Genomic DNA, 20248 nt, shown 5'->3' on the forward strand with positions numbered 1-20248 from the left:
CCGACACTTTAAAAAAATGTTGCTATATGTGGAATCGCTAGGTATATAGTGACAGTTTAAGAGTGTCGGTATAACCTAAAAAGAATGCTGCTAATTTACCAATACTTATTTAAGCATTTAGCAACTGCCAGAACTCTACCTTGTTGGCTGCGGTGGCAGAGGAGAAGGAGAATGAAGGGCTCTTCATCTAGAGTTTCAGTGGATTGAATGAGGGGAGAAGGGGAGATAGTGATCGATTTTTCTTTTTTTTTTCTTTTCTGTTTGTAATCAGGCTGAATGGGCCGGATGCGGTGGGTTGAGTAGAATAACATTATATTTTTTATTAGATTGGGTTTTATATTTAAACTTTAGTAGATTTTTTTTAAAGTTTTAGCATAAATGAGATACTTACAAAAAAATGTACTAAAAATGTGTCTCTATAACCTAATTCAGTTGTAGTGGGTACTTAATTGCAATAATTTTAAAAATTTGAGCTAAAAATTAGAACAAATTAAAAGTTGAAAACTAATTGTGCAATTTATATTATACTTTAATTTATATACTATTTATTAGATTAAATCCTAATTTTAAGGCATTATGAATAATATATAGTTAGATATCCATCGAATGCAGTGTATGGAATATGGATCATACGCCTGGTGCATGCAATAATTTCTTGCTTACGTGATCTTAGCAGAATACGCTACAGCTTTTTTCGTAACAACCGCGCAACGCTTCAAACCCCATGCAACCGTTGGATCCCGTATCCAACGGTCCACATTCATCAATTCCCCCTCCCCACATTCTCAATCATATATATACTCTAACCACCTCACCAAATCTCTCTCTCTCTCTAAACAAACACCAACAATGGAGATCTCCACACCCATCATCACCACCCTCTCCCTCCTCCTCTTCTCTCTCCTCCAATTCCCCTTCTCTCTCTCTACCTCGGCCAAGAACTTCCCCACCCACCATTACCTCACAACGATTCATCGCGAACATGGTCCAGTCGAAAACTCGACGTCGGCTTCTACTGCTTCTTCTTCTTCTTCTTCGAAGAATGCGGTGCGCTACGAGAAGAGGTACTTCACGCAGCGTCTCGACCACTTCAACTTCGAGCCGCAGGGGTTCGCGCCGTTCCAGCAAAAGTTTCTCGTGAACGACACGCACTGGGGCGGGGCGTCGGCGCCGATATTCGTTTACGCCGGGAACGAGGGCCGCATCGAGTGGTTCGCCGAGAACACCGGGGTTCATGTGGGAGCGTGCGCCGGAGTTTAGGGCAATGCTTGTGTTCATTGAGGTAATCTTACAACTTAGCCCATCTGAAGACTATAATTAGCACCCTAGTCTTATCATTCCTTTATTTTATTTTATTTGTTTTATAAAAGCCCTGAAGGATTGTTTAAACCCTTAAACCATTGGATTAGAGGTTGTAAAGATTACAACCATTTTGGGTCCTAGACTTAGCATTCCTCATTAATATATGGGTGGTTAGTCCATATGCTATTCTGATATTGCATCTTAGTCTTTATAATCTTTATTTAAGGTAAAAAAAATATAATGAATTTGCGTGAACTATGGACTATTTAAGGTCAACTATCCAACTTTTCAAAATTTTGATTTTACTATACAACTTATCAATTTGTTAGATTTGAATCAGTCAACAGTACTTTTGAGTTTAAAATTTAAGCTAATTAATTATTGTATTGAATTTATAGTTATAAAAAGTACATAAAATATGCTAGCTAAACCTGCTAAAATAAACGAAGCACTCAAAGTAATAAGGTCAAAGTGCTGTTGACCGGCTCAAATCACACAAATTGAAAAAAAATATTGAATAATAAGATTAAAAGTTTAAAAGATTAAATGGTCGGCTCAAAATGATTCATAATTTAGATAAATTTTATTCATTTTTATCTTATCAGAAATAATATTGATCTTTCGTACACATGCCCAGTATGGGCACGTGGTTGTTGGGCGACATTTTGATCAAGCCATGTTGAATGGATGAAAAAAGTCAGCCATTCACAACCACTGCCACTTTCCTCTAGAAAATTAGAGCACGTACGTTTGGTTTGAAATATTTGAGATTTGAAATATAAATTAGAATAAATTATTTTTATTGATCATATTTGGATTGAGATATAAGCATTCCGATTCCATTCCCGGGAGATTCTAATCCGTGAAAAATGACTCCCACCTCCACGGTGGACCCAATTTGATTTTAGAGTGATTGGGAAAAGTTTTTTTTTTTTTTCTACTAATAATTATTTGAATTCAAATATAAATAATATAAATTTATTAGATAAAATTATAATTTCAAATTTTAATTTAAAATATAGATTTAAAATTCAAATTTTAATAATATTTCTAAATTTAAATTTAAAATTGACATTGAATTTGAATTCTAATATGTCGGGGATCGTGTATTTTTTCGCTACCATAAATTTGGCATGTCTAGTGGGATTCCGTTCAAGGATATACTTTTTATTTCTACATGACTACTAAAATTAGAGCCAATTATCTACAACTCCGAAACTGGATCGTCCACAGGACGAATTCAGACAGGCAAACCTGTTCAGCGAATTCCTTGCAATTGGATACGTACGAACACTCGGCTGCTAGTGCACTAGCATGGCAGCGGAGCAAGCCTCATTGGCTGTTCCAGCCGAGCCAGAGCAGCTAATTATTCTATTTGCTGGGCTGATAGATCGAATGGACCGAAGGATGCAGCATAGACGAGGAATGGCAGCAATTATGAGAATGAATGGAAGAACGTTCTGTGAGACCCCAGATAGTCCCATATATGAGATATAATAGGGCTAAACTCTTAACCCGGCTTAAGCATTTTGGGTGGTGGTAAGGCCCAAAAGGTTAAGAGAGTTAAGCGTGCTAGGACGGAAGTAGCCCTAGGATGGGTGACTTCTTGGGAAGTTGGGGCGTCACAGATGGTATCAGAGCCAATTACCAGCCGGAAGTGTGAGATGAGTCTCGGCTGAGCCAGGGTCTGGATGACGGGCTAACGAAACGAGTTTCACATCGCCTGATACTTGTGAGTCTGAGCCTGACGAGGACGTCAGGGCTTAAAGGAGGGGAGATTGTGAAACCCCAGATAGTTCTATATATAAGATATAATAGGGCTAAACTCTTAACCCGGCTTAAGCATTTTGGGTGGTGGCAAGGCCCAAGAGATTAAGAGAATTAAGCGTGTTAGGACGAGAATAGTCATAGAATAGATGACTCTCTAGGAAGTTGGGGCGTTACAGAGCACAAACTATTGCTGGGGAGAAGGCTGCCCCGGTCCACAACTATTGGGCCAAAGTTTCACATTTCAAAAATAGCTCAATACAGCTTGGCCATGAACAGATCATGGTATAATCATCTCGCCGATTGCAATCAGTATAGGCAGAAATATGCGATCCAAATATCGAAGGTGGAGCAGTGTAAAGTAGCTAGACCATAGGAAGAATGGGGCCTGAAGCACCATGTGTATACTTGGCGGCGTACTTCTTGATTCAGTCCCTCTTTTCCTATCCAGTGGCAAAACGGGCTAAGCCCGAAGGGCCGCAAAAGACGATCATATTGTCATGGAGTTAATGGCACTTTGACGAAAAATTTGTGCAGTGCTCACCGTCACATGCACGAACGAGCCAACCAAATAGTTCCAAGGCTGATAGAAGAGAATACTGCGGGTGAAGTGGACTCCAGTACAAGTCAAATTAAGGAAAGGAGAAGACTAGAGGCAGATCCAGTTTGGCTCTCTCATGTGAGTCAAAATTAGCATGATAATCGTTCGACTATGTTCCGTTTCGAGCCAAGCCTCGAAATACGGAGAGCTCTCCCTCAGGGAAGAGCAAGGAAGAATGGAGCGAATTAGAGGTGACACAGCTATAACTCATAAAGAATGCATGCACCATCCGAGACGACTTTTTTTAAGAAGCTATCTCGATCGAGTCCTGAAGCAGATGATAGGTCCATTATTGTATATCTCAATCTGAATTAACGATTGCCTGATTAGTTCTGCATTAATAGATCGATAGAGGCACAATGATTAGCATCATACCTATATTCGTCCTCCGAAAACTAGGAAAAAAAGGCCAAGCTTATGAAGTGGTAATCACAAACTAACTTTTCTACTGATGATTCCACCCGACTGAAGGATGTATTTTCCACTACGGTGACCATATGAAGTAAAACTATGTGCTCAACTTTTTTTCATTATGAATGCCACTTGTAGTTAAAACTTATTTCTAGGTAGATATTGGATTCGCAATAGTAAATGCATCTCATTCACACTTCATGGAAAGATTATACAGTAGGTCGAGGATCCAGTAGAAGAAGCGTTGCCCTATTTAGGGACATATGATTCCAGTTGAAGCCCAAGGTATTTGTATAGCAAATTAGAGCTGAATACAAAAGCAAAGACATTGTTCATTAGAGCCACAGAACAAAGGTTGAAGGTGGTCTAGAGAGATGAGCGGCCTCAAGAGAAATACGAAAGATGCTGCAATAGAGTACTAATTTAGTGAAGCATCTGACAACGCTGCGAGGTGTCATGTCGAATTATCGAAATATTTAATGTATAATAAGTATTTGAATTGATCGATTGTCTATCATTTATCAGAAAACAAGCAATCGTTGAGAGAAGCAATTGTTAATGACTATTTTTGACATCAAAGCGCGAGACAAATCCAGAAAGGACTTGTAGGGATCGCGAAAGGAGGGACTTCGGCGAAAGGTTTCGGCTTTGGTAAGATGAAGTATGCTGAAAGTAGAAGGTCTCAGCAAGGCATAAGAGGGAAAGTAAGATTCGCGTTTGAAATTTAAACTTCAAAGAGAGAACATCAAAGAATTCGAAAATCTGTGTGATTTTAGGGAGCAGTTTTCAAAACAAAGCATAATAACCTCGCAGAAATTGCTTCTATGTGCTATAAAATAGAAAAATGATCATAAGAGAATAGATCTTGCAATACATCAAATCACAAGTCTTTCTTATCCTTAATTAGGAGTACGTAGCTGTAATCTAATTTAGTAGTAGGCATAACATAACCTAGGAGTAGTTGTAATGTATAGATCTTTTGTCCGTGAAGAACCGTCCAGCACCCATACCGTTTCATTCTAGTGATTTTCCTCGCTAGATCTCAAAGCAGATTAATGGCTAAGATTTGAGGGGCCGAACACCTGGTGGTTCAGCGGGTCCTTGAAATCTTGAAGTACATCTTGAGGGAGAACACCACTTCAGGTGCCCTTTTTGCATAGCTCAGCTTTGGCCCGGATCAACGGCGGAAACTTGAAGAGCCAATGACTCCAAGCTTTTGACTAGCATCTGAAGGCCTCGAGTCCATTTCTTGAGGTTGAACTGGATTGAATTGTTCCCTTTCCGGTACACGCCGGAGACAAAGTCAAATCCAACTTACAATCAAAGGGACATCAAGAGGTAGATAAGTGAGAATGTGCTACATGTTGGTAGGGGTGTAATGTGGGCCGTGCCGGGCTGGCACGACCCACACTATCCAGGCTGAAATAGGCTAGGGGCCCGCCCGGCACGGCCCGGCTTCAATTTCAGGTCGGGTCGTGCCAGGCTTGAGCTGCCTAGCCGCCGGCCAGGCCCGGCCCTTCAGCCCAGAAGGCACGGGCCGGGCTGGGCTGTGCTTCAGGCCGGCCTCCTAAAGTATTTATTTTTAAAATTTTTTAAAAAATTTTAGTATAAAATATAAAAATATAAATAATAAATATTTTTATTTAAATTAATATTTTGATTAAATTATTAAAAATAATTATAATATAGTAAATATTTATTTTTTAAAAAAATGAATAAAATTGTATTATTTTTTGGAAAAAAAGAGATGAGTTTGTGGTCCATTGGACCAAGACCACTCCTCCCAAGGTCCGCTAGGCAGACCATGGAAGGAGAGCTCCTGGGGAGGAGGGCTCCCCAAGAGCTCAGACTCCCAAGAACAAGGGCCTTGGGGTCCCGGGCCGGGCTGGCTAGGTTGGCACGACTCAAGCAGGCCGTGCCGTGCGGTGCCGGGCTGCCCGCCTCTTCTCGGCCACTATAACAAAAACGGTCTATAGCGACACTTTTAAATATAGGTACATGTCAAAAAAGTGCTGCTAGCTAAAATTACCGACACTTTTAAAAACGGTTGCTATATGTGGGGTCGCTAGGTATATAGTGACAGTTAAAGAGTGTCGTTATAACCTAAAAGAGTGCTGCTAATTTACCAACACTTATTTAAGCATTTAGCAACCGCCGAAACTCTATCTCGTTGGCTGTGGTAGCCGAGGAGGACGACAGAAAAGACTCTTCGTCTAGAATTTTAATGGATTAAGTGAAAAGAGAAGAAAAGATGGTAATTAATTTTTCTTTTTTTTTTTCTTTTCTGTTTGTAATCGGGCCGAATGGACTGGGTGTGGTGGGTTGAGTAGAGTAATCTTTTATTTTTGGTTGGATTGGGTTTTATATTTAGACATTAGTAGATGTTTTTTAAAATTTTAGCATAAATGGGACACTTACTCAAAAGTGTCCCAAACATGTGTCCCTATAACCTAATTCTGTTGTAGTGGGCCCGGCACAGCCCGGGCCCGTTTCGGGCTGGACCGTCGGGCCTTAGGGAGAGGCTCCGCACGGCCCGAAAGCTCGGGCCGGGCCGGACCGGCACGAATGCTACAGTACTTGTGCCATACTGTAGCCCAGTCCGAGGCCGTGCCGCCCGGCCCGTTTGACATCCCTACATGTTGGACTGCACATTTTTAACCTACAAAATCATTAACCACAAACTTGAAATTAAAGCTCGGGAACTATTGTGATAAAATATTTATAATGATTACTGTAAGATTCTTTTAAAAGTTCTGGGACCGTTAACCGTGAACATGAAATTGAGATTTGGGAACTAGTGCATGATGTATCTCAATTTGTGGTAGGGAGGAAATTAAGCCAAGTGCATGCTTAAGTTAATTTCATTGGGCACGTTTGTTTCACCCAAAGTAGGGGAAAGTGAATTTGTTTACGGTATTCATCTTTATTATTTGGTTCACCATACATTAAATTTATTTGTAATTTTACTTCTCCAAAACGTCATAATCAACAGAGAAAAAGAAACGCTAAAAAAACGATAAAAAAATAACTGTTGTAATTTTTTCCACCTTACTATGTGTAATGTAAAACTTTTCAGCGACCAACAAAAGTGGGATAACTACATTTCCATCCAAGGCAGTTTATTATTTGAATCTTAATTAATTTTTGATGATGAAGTAAACAAACTTATTAATAAATTAATTAATTAATTAATTAACAACAATTAATAATGCACGTACGTACGCATGCATGCAGCATAGGTACTATGGGGAGTCATTGCCATACGGGAACAAGAATGTGGCCTACAATAAGAGCTTGGTGGGATACTTGACGACGACACAGGCGCTCGCTGACTACGCCGCGCTCATCCTCGACCTCAAGAACAACCTCTCCTCCCAGTCTTCTCCTGTTGTGCTTTTTGGAGGCTCCTACGGAGGAAGTGAGTTTGCCTCTATTAATTCCTTTCTCTGCAGATCTCTCTGCGGTTTGTTACTACATATTTCTATGCTCGTTTTTAACTGAACCGATTTTTTAGGTTATGTAGTATCAGAGTCAATTCTAAACTCTATCTTTAACATTTAATTGAAACTTCCGTAAGTAAAATTCTTATCTTCTATCTCTTCTATCAATTCCACGTATCTTTCATATCTATCATGCACGTGAGTAAGGGTGTTAATAAATATTTCTGAACCCATTTCCTACTAGATCAATCTCTGGCTAATACAGTTTAGCCTTTTTTTAGTTTATTATTCCATAGTTTAAAAAGTTTAATTTTATTAGGCTAAAATATATATATATATAACACTCTTCTGCAAATACTCGTATTTTCACCTTTTTCTCCTGACTTTTAAAAATCTATATTTTGTCAATTTCAGAAATGTTCCAGAGAATTATGATGTTAATGGAAATGATAAAATAATCAAAATGCCCTTACTTGTTCTATAAAAGGAAAAAAGTTTATTTTTTATATATTTGTGTCATTTTTAAAAATATTTTCGGTATATATTAAAAGAAATTGATGGAATAGCGATGGAACTCTGACGACGAGGACAAAATGCTTCAAAATTGAAATTTTGAGAAGTTAAAATTTAGGTTTTTAAAAGTCGGCAAGGAAAAGTGAAAAAAAATGTATTCATGAGAAGATTTTTTGTATTTTAGCCATTTAATTATTATGTGGTTTTGTCTTTGTTAAATAAAAACCTTGCATTAAATAAGATAGTAAATTAAGTAATACAAATTACAAATTGCATGATGAGTTTAAGTCCAATTATGAGCTGGTTGCTTACTACTATTACAATCATGCAGTTTGTAAAATATATTACTTTACAACATATATATATTATAACTCGTAATTTATAGCATTTTAGTACCTAAATTGATGCCATGTAAATGGAGTAATATTACTCTCTATGGTTTAACATATTTTTACTTTGTTACTCTGCGGTTTAAAAAAATTTACTATGCTAGTATTATGTGGTATAAGTCTCTATTTCTCTTTAAAAACTTACTATTAAATAGGATAGTAAAATAATACATTCTACAAACTATATATAGGGTGGCTAGATATAAATTATAAACTAATTTAAGTGTTATATTATGCTATCCTTTGATTTGTGAAATGTACTACTTTACTGCACTGTGATTTGTAAATTATAACACTTTGCAATCCTAATTAGTAAAGTCAACAATTTTTGAAGTAAAAAGTATATATTCAAATCACAAGTTGCCACAAAGTTAAACCACAAGGGCATTAATTAAAATTTTCTCTTTTCTTTTCTTATTTTCTTTCCTCCTTATTTATATGGCAAAATTGTAGCAAAAACATTATAGTACTATCACCATTTTAAGTTTGTCTCAAATTTTGTTTCTTTTGTTAAGGCTACTTAATTTAGGTGATATCTACCACCTATTAAATTTGCTCATAATCATAGGTCTTTTGTAGTTTCTTGAATTTTAGCATAGAAAAAAAATTAATTAGCTCTTTTATAGTTTAGCACATTTTTACTTTGTTACATTATAGTTTTGAAAATTTTAATTTATAATTATATAATTTTGTATTTATTTCATTGTGAGAACCTACCATTAAATAAAGTAACACAATACAACAATATATAAACTACATGGTAATGAAGTGTCATATTTTATAAACAACAAAGTGGTAAAATACAAAATTATTCTGTACTTTGTAAAATATATAGGCGCCTTAATATCCTATTTAATAGTGGTTCTTTATAGTGAAATAAAAATAAAACTAGAAAATAGCAAATTGTAATTATTTTACGAAAAGATGATGAATTAAAAATATATCAAATCACAAAAGGGCAAATTGACTAAATAATTGTTAAATTATACGAAACAATCATTTTCTCCAAAAGCTTAAGCTCGGAAAAGACAATATTTAAAAATTTTTATACTTAATGCTCCTTTTGACATCTGAACTTAAGATTTTTTTACTGAACTTATGATGTATATATACTTGAATTAAATAGGAGAAAATAAAAAAAAAATGTTAGGAGTCTGGCGTGACTTGAATTCAAAATCTCTTGCTTTGCTATAATGTTAAATTATACAAAATAATTATTTTCTCAAAAAGCTTAAGCTGATAAGACCTGCTGCTCTGATACTACGAAATCCTGCTGCTTTGATACCATATTAAATTATATAAAATAACCATTATAGTCTAAAAGTTTCAACTAGTGGAGAACAATATTTAAATATTCTTATATCTATCAATAACTTACATCGAAAGAGATAAAAGTTTGTAACTCTGTTTTTTGGGTTTTTTCCTTTTTTGTTTTTTGGTTCACAGTGTTAGCTGCTTGGTTCAGGCTCAAGTATCCTCATGTAGCAATTGGAGCTTTGGCATCTTCTGCTCCAATATTACAATTTGATGGCTTATGTTCTCCCTACAGCTTCTATGACATTGTCACCAGAGACTTTAAGGTATGCATGATGCACCTCTCCCCTCCCCTCCCCTCCCCTCCCCTCCCTAAACCATTGATTTGGTGAACTGTATAAAATATTCTACTGAAAATCAATCTGCATATCATTGAATTAATCTGTCAAATATTTTAGGATGAAAAAGTGCGATCTCTGAATAGTGCTTTTAAAAGAAGGCTTTTCTTAAAATCTTCCTAACACAAACTTTCTTGTATTTAAAGAGGCGTAAAAGTTAGATTTTCTGTTTTTGTGTCTCCCAAACACATATTTGATTACCACCGGAAGCAAAGCACCAAACTTTTCTATTCGTCGAATACCAAGTAGAAATAAGTATAAGCCCAAAAAGAGACTATTAATATTTGTCACTTCAAGAAGACCATGATTCTACAGTATGACAATACTATTTCACATGTATTTTCTAGCAAAACCATCTACTTTTCTGTGTAACTTTATAAAATCCTAGCATTCTTTTTTTTTTTTTTTTCCAAGAGAGTTTACGTTCAACAGGTAAATTAGTTTAATTTTCTATTAGAATTCTTAAAAGAAAGATACATTACCAAACTAGTTTTGAACATTAATTGCACCAAAAAAGAAAAAAAAAACTTTTGAAAATCTAGCAAATATTATAGTGACACACACACATATATAATATATAGAGAGAGAGAGAGAGTCCAGCTGCTATCTTGTCATGAGACAGAGAAGTTCGTCCTCATAAGTTATTTTAGATAATAAGGATTCCGAATCGATGATCGAAATAAAAACTAGATTTCACAAATTTTAAAAATTAGTTATGTAGTAATCAAAGGATCATAAAATCGACAGTTTTTACGGTTTATATGAGCCGTTTGCTTGTTTAACAGTGTAGAGCAATCCAAACTGTTTCAATTTTTGATAGAAAGTTCAATATACTATTTAAATAATGTTTGATAATTTCAATCATGAATTGAAAGTCTAACATCTTATTTTCACAAGGTTATTCGTTTTTTACCGTTCATTTTTCGACTTTTTAATAACTTGATAATGATTTTTAAAATTTATGAAATTTAGTTTCTACATGCTTTAAATACTCTAAATCAACTTTAACTGATTTGATCATCGATTCGGAATCACTATCATCTAAAGCGATTTAGGGGGGCGAAAGTCTCCATCCTCTTAAAAAGGTCATATATACATCTATATAGCCTTTTTGCATAAAGTATCCACCAATTTTGCATTTTGTAAAAATTGACCATTATTTTAAATTTTACAAATTCAATCGGAATTTTTAATAAATTGGTCAAAATACTCTTATTCTGTTTTCTCTCTTATTTTTTCTCCTGTTTGTTTTTTCCTCCTTTGCTCATAGTTCATCTCTGTCATTCTCGTCGTTCTTTTCTCTATTAATTTCTCCTCCAGCTTCCTCTTCTTTCTCTGCTCCTCCACCCCCACATCAATGCCGTACTCCGATCTCTTATCTAGCCCAAATCTCCGCCAACGCTGTTTCGGATGTAGCACTGATCGTGAAGGTGAGGGTATAGCAAAGCGGATAGCCTCAGACAGCGACGGCAATGAGGATGTTGTAGAATTTAAGGACAACATGAAGGGAGAACGTGTCGAGGTGGGGGCGACAACTGCGGCAGAGGGCGAGAGAAGGGACGTAATATTGAAAAATAGATGCAAAATATGGAAGAAAAAAAGAATAAGAAAGAATAAAAAGAAAAAAAATAAGAAAAAATAATTTTTTCCCTTCTCGAAATATTATTATGTATCGTGACCACTATAGAAAAGACAAAAAAAAACTAGAGAAAAAAAAAGAAAAAAATAAAAGTTGTATTCTTTAAGATAAAAATTGCATCATTTAATACTATTTGAGACTTAATGCACCATATAAAATAGAAGTTGCACTGTTTGAGACTCATATAGTTTTAAATAGTGCAACTTAGTTTTAAACAGTGCAAATTATATTTTATATGGTGCAACTTAGTTTTAAATAATTTTAAATGATGCAACTTTACCTCAAAAAGTGTAATTTTTGCCTCAAATATTGCACATTCGTCTTCTTCTTGTTTTTCCTCTACTTTTTGGTCTTTTCTGTAACGGCAAGGACAAATGATGGTCTTTCCAAAAGAAAAAAATTATATTTTTTATTTTTATTTTTTAATTTTTTTTTTCTTTCATCTTTTGCATCTCTTTTTCGTTATCGCGCCCCCTACCTCACCCTTTGCCTAAGCCGCCACCCCCGCCCTGATGCGCTCTCTCTTCCCGTAGTCCTTAAATCCTACAGCATCCTCATTGCCATCGCATCCACAGCCATGCATGCGCTCTCTCATACCTTCACCTCCGCGATAAGTGCCACAACAAAGCAGGCGTGGGTGGAGGTTTGGGCGAGATAAGAGATCGGAGGACGGCATCAATGTGGGGGCGGTGAAGGATGAGAGAAAGAGGAGGAAGAAGGAAGAGAAATTAAGAGACAAAAAAATGGCGAGGAGGACAGAGACGCAGCAGGAGCTAGAGGAGAAAAACAAAAACAGGAGAAAAATGAAAGAGAAAACAGAATAAGAGTATTTTTGTTAAGTTTACTAAAAAAATTCGATCAAATCTGCAAAATCTAAAATAGTGGTCCGTTTTGAGCAATGCTGTTCATACGCCTGAAAATGAATATATACCATACATCTCACTTATCCAATAAGTGAGATTTCTTTTATTTGTCACATCATGTGATAAATAAAAAAAATCTCACTCCTTACATGAATGAGTATAAATCATACACCCCCAAATGGATTATACGGTTAGTTTTCCATATCATTGGTAGAAATGGATGGAAATCCCCTCAACTATAGGCCATTTTGAAATAGCACCTGCAACTTTTATTTTTTTGATTGAGAATTTTTTAAACTTCTAATTTCTTGTTTATTTTGAGTTTCTATACTTAGTTATGTTAATTAAAAGTTTTATTGACTTCATGACTCTATAAATTTATTAACCGATAAAAGTTTTAACTTCATTGAATAAAATCACCTAATTCCAAAATTTAGCAGCTAAGCAGTTCTCTCAATCAAAAAANAAAAAAAAAAAAAAAAAAAAAAAAAAAAAATCGAGGTGTGAATTTCAAAACTTCTCATAGCTGGGGGGGTCTCCACATCACATTTATGTGTTGCTATATATATATATATATATATATATATATCTTTATCCACTTACATTTTATGAGCTTTATGATATTTCAGAGGGAGAGCGAAAACTGCTATGAAGTGATAAAGAGATCATGGAAGGAGATGGACGACGCCATAAACAAAGGCGTGGGAATCAGAGAGCTAAAGAGAGCATTTAATATTTGCAAGTAAGGGCTTCAAATTTTCACTTCGTATATCTTAGCCCTTAAAATTGGTCCTTACTCTTTATTACCCTCTTTAGGTAAATATTTACGGAGACCCCCTCAACTGCACTCATCATTTGTTTCACTTACGCATACTAAAAAAAAAGTCCGACTGGATACTATCGATAGCATCAAGTACTTGTGCTACCGAATTTTTCACCATTAGATTTAACCCTTTGATTATTTTCACCTGTTAGATTATGCTATTCAACTAACAACTCACTCAACCCTAGAAGGTCCACATCATCCGAACCATATATTTCTTCATCCAATGACCAAAAACCTAATAACACTAACAGCTTGGTGCTATTGATAGCATTTCAGCCTAGTTCGCTAAAAGAATTGATAAAACGAACAATAATTGTAACTAAATTTGTAGTTTAAACAGCTATAGAGAATGGTACTTCAATATTTAAAATTCAATGAGCGCACTGTTTAATTACTTCTGGACCGGTGGAATTGAATTAAATGGAAGAACAATAAATTGAACTATGATTTTGATGAAATTTGCACTGAGAATCTCCTGCTCTGATACTGTACAAAATAATAAAGTTACTCTAAAGGGAAAACTTCAAGCTGCCTTCATTCATTGTAAAAATCTACTTTTGTACATGACAGCATTATGATTTTTTTTTTTTTTGAGAAAAAGATAGCGCGCTACCTGCTTCATTCAATAAGAGATATGAACTAAGCTTACAAGGTAGAAGCAGCTTAGGCTTTCTTGGCAAAAACGGTAAGGAAAATAAAGAAATAAAACAGAAGTAAAACAAGAAATAAAGTGAAAAGAAGATCAGAGGGTGAAAGAGGGGAGAGTAAAAAAACGCAAGTTGACGGGTTACAGGAGCGAGGTTCAGGAGTTGGACAGGGTTAAAGCTCTGTCCGAGGCTCTGACGACGTTGGGAAGATTCGAAGAGAAGACAAAGCTGTTTCACTCGGTCCAGACAGCATTATGATGTTGTTCACAAACAAAAGAATGATACAATATAGCATTTAACTTGATCACATGATATATATGCACTACTGCTTATTCTTTTGTTCGAGAGAGTGTCATTTTGCTATATATCATCCTGGTAAACAAATAGGTCCTTAAAATCACTGGGCAATTAATTAAGTGTAACAATTTTAATGACTCTCGTTCAATTCTCATGATTTGAAGTCGAATTTGGTGGCATTAATTTGCTATTAGTTATACTTTATCAATAATACTAAAACACCCTTCTTCTAATTAATAAAGTAATTAAATATATACATAACTAACATGAACTATGAACCATTTTGAATAAGTGATTTAACCTACGAAAATTTTGATTTCACTATCCAACATTTTAATTTGTTTGATTTGAACGAGTCAGCGGTACCTTAATTTCCAAATTTAAGCTAATTATTTACTTCAATGGATTCGTAATTGTGAGAATTGCATGAAGTATATCAATTAAACCCAAATTAAACAAATTAAAAGATTATATAATAGAATCAAAATTTTGGAAGGCTAAATAGCACGGAGTTCCAAACGGTCCATAATTTAGATAAGTTCTTTACAATTTTACCAATTAATTATAACAACTTTTTTACTACATAACCGAGGATATATAGAACGGAAAACTTAATGACAATGAAATAATTTCTCCTTTTTCTATAAAGCAACAAAATTGAATAGAATTTAGTTCAACTCTAGTTTCATCCAAACAAAATTTTCTTTTCTAATTTAACTCCATTGAATTCTTTATTTTCACGCGGATTCCATTAAATTCTATTTAAATTTTGCGCCAAACAAATTAGTGTTATTTTTTTTCCTTTTTTTGGGGTAAACTTCAAATACCACCCCTATGGTTTCGCATTTTCTCACTTTAGTACCATATAGTTTAAAACATATCAATTTAATATCATGTGGTTTCATCTTTCTCTTTTCATCAGCTTCTCCGTTAACATTTCGTTAAATTATATACAAAAAATTTCAGATACCCCATCTAGATTTATCAAATATCACTTTAGTACATTTTAGTTTTAATTACTTTGTCACTGATTTAACAAAAAGAAAATTAGTAGAGGGGATACTGAAAAGAGAAAAATAAAACCACATGGCACTAAATTGATACACTTTAAATCATAGTGTACTAAAATAAAAAAAATACAAAACTACAGGAATGATATTTGAAGTTTTTTTTTTTTTTTTTTTTTTTTTTTTTGTTGCACAAAAATAATTTAGCTATGAAGAGATGGACGTGGTGCCGAGTTTGGTGGAAAACGCTCTGGTGTATGCTGCAATGACTGATTACCCCACCCCTTCCAATTTTCTCAAGCCTCTTCCTGCCCATCCTGTGCAAAAGGTAATAATTAATTCTTTTTTTTTTTTAACACCAATTTTTTGTTTCAAAATTAGCTACTTTGGTCTAGTCTGAGAGTGATGGTGTCGAAACACAGTTTTAGGTTTTTGTTCTAAACGAAATGACAGATCCTACAATCATTTTATAGAGAGACACTGCTATCTGTACGCTCCGAAAATGAGTGTATATCTTACACTTTCTTATTCGAGAGAAAAAAGTCTAAAATATGGTAGTCATATAGATAAATAATATGGTGTCTCTAAATAATCATATTTGTACTCTAGAGTTCATCCGATCTATTATAATTTTTAGAAAAATATTTTTGTTGTACTTTTATCTCAAAAAATAAGAATTTGATAGGTTGGAATATGCATGACGTGATGTAGTGGCCAAAAATTAGCCTGTCTTGTCACGAATTTTTTTTTAATATAAATAATAAAAATCCAAAAGAAATTTCGAAACCTAGGATGAGGGAAGTAATATATATATATATATATTATATATATATATATATATATATATATTATATATATATATATATATTAATTGAAGCTCTTTTATTTTTAAAGTATCAAGTCACTTAGTGCTTGTAGTTTTTAGGCCTTTGAATTAAATAATGTGCGGTTTAGGATGATGTGGGCCCCCTTGGTTAAGGTGGTCGGTTGTTGAATATATAATCTACGGATAAAATTAATCAAGTCGTAGATCTAATGGTAAAAAATTCCAAAGCACCAAGCTGCTTTGGTGGCTTTTACAAGCACCATAGGCCGGACTATATATATATATATATATATATATTTTCAAGTGTACAGTAGCATTTTTCTTTATAGTATTAGAATAGGGGTGCACGGCAACATTTTCAGTTTTTTGAACTGAAGTATAAGAACTGGTACTTTTGGTGAGATAATCCCAAACTAAGCTTAAGTTGATTCACAAATAATTTTGGTGAAAATATGTGAAATTTATCTGAACTAAGACCCATTTTGATTTGACTATCTAATCTTTAAAAATTTTAATTTCATTATATATCTTTTCAACTCACTTGGTTGGAACTATTTGGTGACTCTTTTATATATATTTTACTGTTTATTTTGAATGAGCTTTATTAGAATAAAAAACTTTTAAACGTCAGATAGTCCTATCAAAATAACATATAGTTTAGAAAAGGTTCACACTTTTTTTGGGGGTTAATCTCACCATTTGTCCCCTACCTTACAAGCTTTTATATTTTTGGTTCTCAATTTCTTCTTGTGTTTTTTTTTGGCAATCAAATCATTAACCTTTAAACTTAATAGCGTTATTGGTCCCTAACCTTTACCCACTATTTTACTTCGGTTCCTAAATTCCGCTACTATCTATGCGTCTATCAAGTCAAGTCCTTTCCCACCACCCTTAATATTGTCCACCATGCCTACAACCACCTCAATCTCGTGCACGATGCTTACTGTCTCCTTGGAGCATCCGACATCATTGACATCAAGTTGGGCATGTTGTCTAGCGCAAAGATTGACTAGGAGCTGTTAGACCATAACTGTGGTCTATATAAGCAGACAGGGCCTTTTTAGAATTCTCGTGGTCTAATCCATCAAAATTAATAAGAATTTGGATTATCGTGACCTAATTGAAATAAAATATAAAAGTTAAGAACCTAATAATTGGAAAAAAAAAGAAGAAAAGTTAGAAAATAAAGTGAAAACGCGGGTAAAGATTAGCGACCAGTGGTGCAATTAACTTTTTTTTTCTTTGTTAGTGAAGATGGGTATAGATAGCTTATCAAAATGATTGAACTAACTGATTATGAATTGCAGATGTGTGAGGCCATTGATCATCCTAAAACAGGGAATGACACATTTTCCAGATTGTATGGAGCTGTGAATATTTACTACAACTATTCAGGAAATGTGGATTGCTTTGCCCTTCATGATGATGATCCTCATGACACACTCTATGGATGGGACTGGCAGGTTTTTTTTTTTTTTTTTTTTTTTTTTTTTTTTTTTTTTTTTTTTTTTTTTTTTTTACACTACACCCATAATCTTATTAATTACTACAAACACTTATATCATTTTCACATCATACAATTTATGGAGATTGGTTAAATTATACTGATCACTTTGAAATGGAGATTTGAAAAACTTTTATTTCGCTACCTTGTTTTATAATATGGATGCATTTCGTTTGTGCAATATTATCTAGCTTTTTAGGAATTTAGTAAATATTATAGCAGTTCGAATAATCCCGCCAAGTAATCTAGCCAAAAATATTTTATTTTAAAAGAAATAAAATTTCCCCTTCAAGGATGGATAAACTTATTTAATAAAAGAGAAATAAGATTACACATGTAGGTAATCTAAAATATCTTTTAGAATTTCCGAATTATCCTTCGGACATCCCAAACCCTTTGATTTATAAATTGATATTGAAATTAATTTTAGAACATAAATTTAAAGATATTATTATTTCTCCATAGATTTTATTACAATATCTTTCTCTTGCAATATTAAGGAGCTAAAAATGTCCAATCAGAGCTAACCAATGTTTTTTGACTCTTTCACTAGAACACTTATCTATCTAATATGATGTTCTACTACTATTTGGTTGAAGTTCTAAAGATAATTTGACAAAATTTTCTAAAAATTTATTGCATCTCAAAAGAAATATGAGGCTAGGTTGTAGAGTCAAAATTTTTAAAGTTCTGATAACCATTTCAAAATATATGATAAAAATTCAAACTTTAAGAAGTATAAATACACATTTGCACTTACTTTTACTCAAATGTACATAACTTTTGCATGATCAAAACTTTTATAAGATTATGCAAAGAAACAAGTTTAGGATTAGTTTTTTTTTTTTTTCCCTTTATGCTCTTTTGTATTCAAATTTCGTATCAATGTTGATGCTGCACTTAGCCATGAATATATTTACAGTCATGCTCAGAGCTTTTACTCGCGGTCGGCGGAGTAAGCAACAGCAGCATGTTTCCGCCATCGCCGTACAACTTCACGGAACAAGTCGCGGATTGCCAGGAAAGTAATGAAGGGATTCCGCCGAAACCGCATTGGATTACGACGGAATTCGGTGGCTTTGTGAGTCTTATTAACTGTTCATGTTTAACTGATTGATTAATAAGCATAATAGATTGTTTCCCCCTCCTTTTTTTGAGTGTAATTTTAAGGCTTGTTTTGGGTTTTATTTGGAGCAGGATATTAAGAGAACATTGAAGAGATTTGGGAGCAACATTATTTTCTTCAATGGACTGAGGGATCCTTGGAGTGGTGGAGGGTATGGTCACAAAGTTTAGATCCCAATTTTAGTTCTTAAAATTTGCTCCTGAATTCAATTTGGTTTATGAAGTTTAACCTGCTTAACAATTGAGTGAAAATATTATCAGTGTAGGGATGTCAATGGGTAAGTATATCCAAGATTTTATCCGAATCCCAACCCGAATGGGATGGATTTAACTGGTGCTAAATGGGTATGGGTACGCTTTCGGTTATGAATATAAAAGATAAAAACTTAACAGATTCGGGTTCGGGTATAATTTTATTTGTATCCATCCTAGACCAAGCCCGAACCCAAGCCAATTTATTATTATGTAAGATATAAAATATCCAATAATATATAGTTGTCCTTTTTTATTTATATTTTTTTTTTTTACTTTGGTAATTTAGATTTGAGTGTGATGTATTATGAAATTTGGTAAAGTGAGATGATTGCATTCTAGGTAGGAATTCCTGGTTCATTTTTTTTTTATTTTTCGTTGGGTTTGGTTGTGATGAAGGATTTTCAAAAGCCGATGGTTTCGGATTAGGATTTGGGTTTCAGTTTCGATAGTTGAGGTTTGGTTCGGGTTTTCAAAAATCCATCCGGAATCCAACCATTCTCTATAAGAATAGTTATATTCGTGAACTCTAAATATGATACTGAATATTGATACGACACTTTCTAGAGCCGTACAATAAAGATATGATTATTATACGATATGAAATTTATAAAGTAAATTGTTAAAATTGGAATCTCGTGGTCATACTTTTAAAATGGGATTAAAATTTTAGGGACTAATTTTATGTTTAAATTCTTTCTAACATCAATTTATTGTTCAGGGTATTGGAGTCTCTTTCTGAAAGTCTAATTGCTATTGCTGCACACAAAGGTTGGCCACTTAACTCCTTTTATTACTTCATATACTATTTTGTTCAAATATGAGTTTACATTATTCGATTCCTTTCTCAATTTTAACTTGATAGAATAAGCTGCAGGGGCTCATCATGTCGATTTGCGGTTCTCGAACAACGAAGATCCGAAATGGCTCACAGAAATAAGAGAAAAGGAGGTTCAAATCATCAAAAAATGGCTCACAGAATACTACAGAGATTCTGCATGAAGAGACTATCTCAAATTGTATTTTTATAGCTAAAAGTTGCTTTATTTGCTGTGTTTTTAGTTGTTTTTGTTTTCATTTTGAGTCCTAAACCTTCTCCTAGCTTAGGATTAGTGTGTTGTGTTATTGCATTTCTTTGCAAAACTTAGCTCCTGGGTTCTTTATATATTTAACTAAGTAATAAGAAA

At 34.2% G+C, this 20248-nt stretch overlaps 1 pseudogene; it reads left to right on the forward strand.

Moving 5' to 3' along the window:
* LOC109725830 lies at positions 843-20248 on the forward strand (annotated as a pseudogene).

Source organism: Ananas comosus, linkage group 20 (assembly GCF_001540865.1).
Source record: "Ananas comosus cultivar F153 linkage group 20, ASM154086v1, whole genome shotgun sequence".
NCBI classification, from domain to species: domain Eukaryota; kingdom Viridiplantae; phylum Streptophyta; class Magnoliopsida; order Poales; family Bromeliaceae; genus Ananas; species Ananas comosus.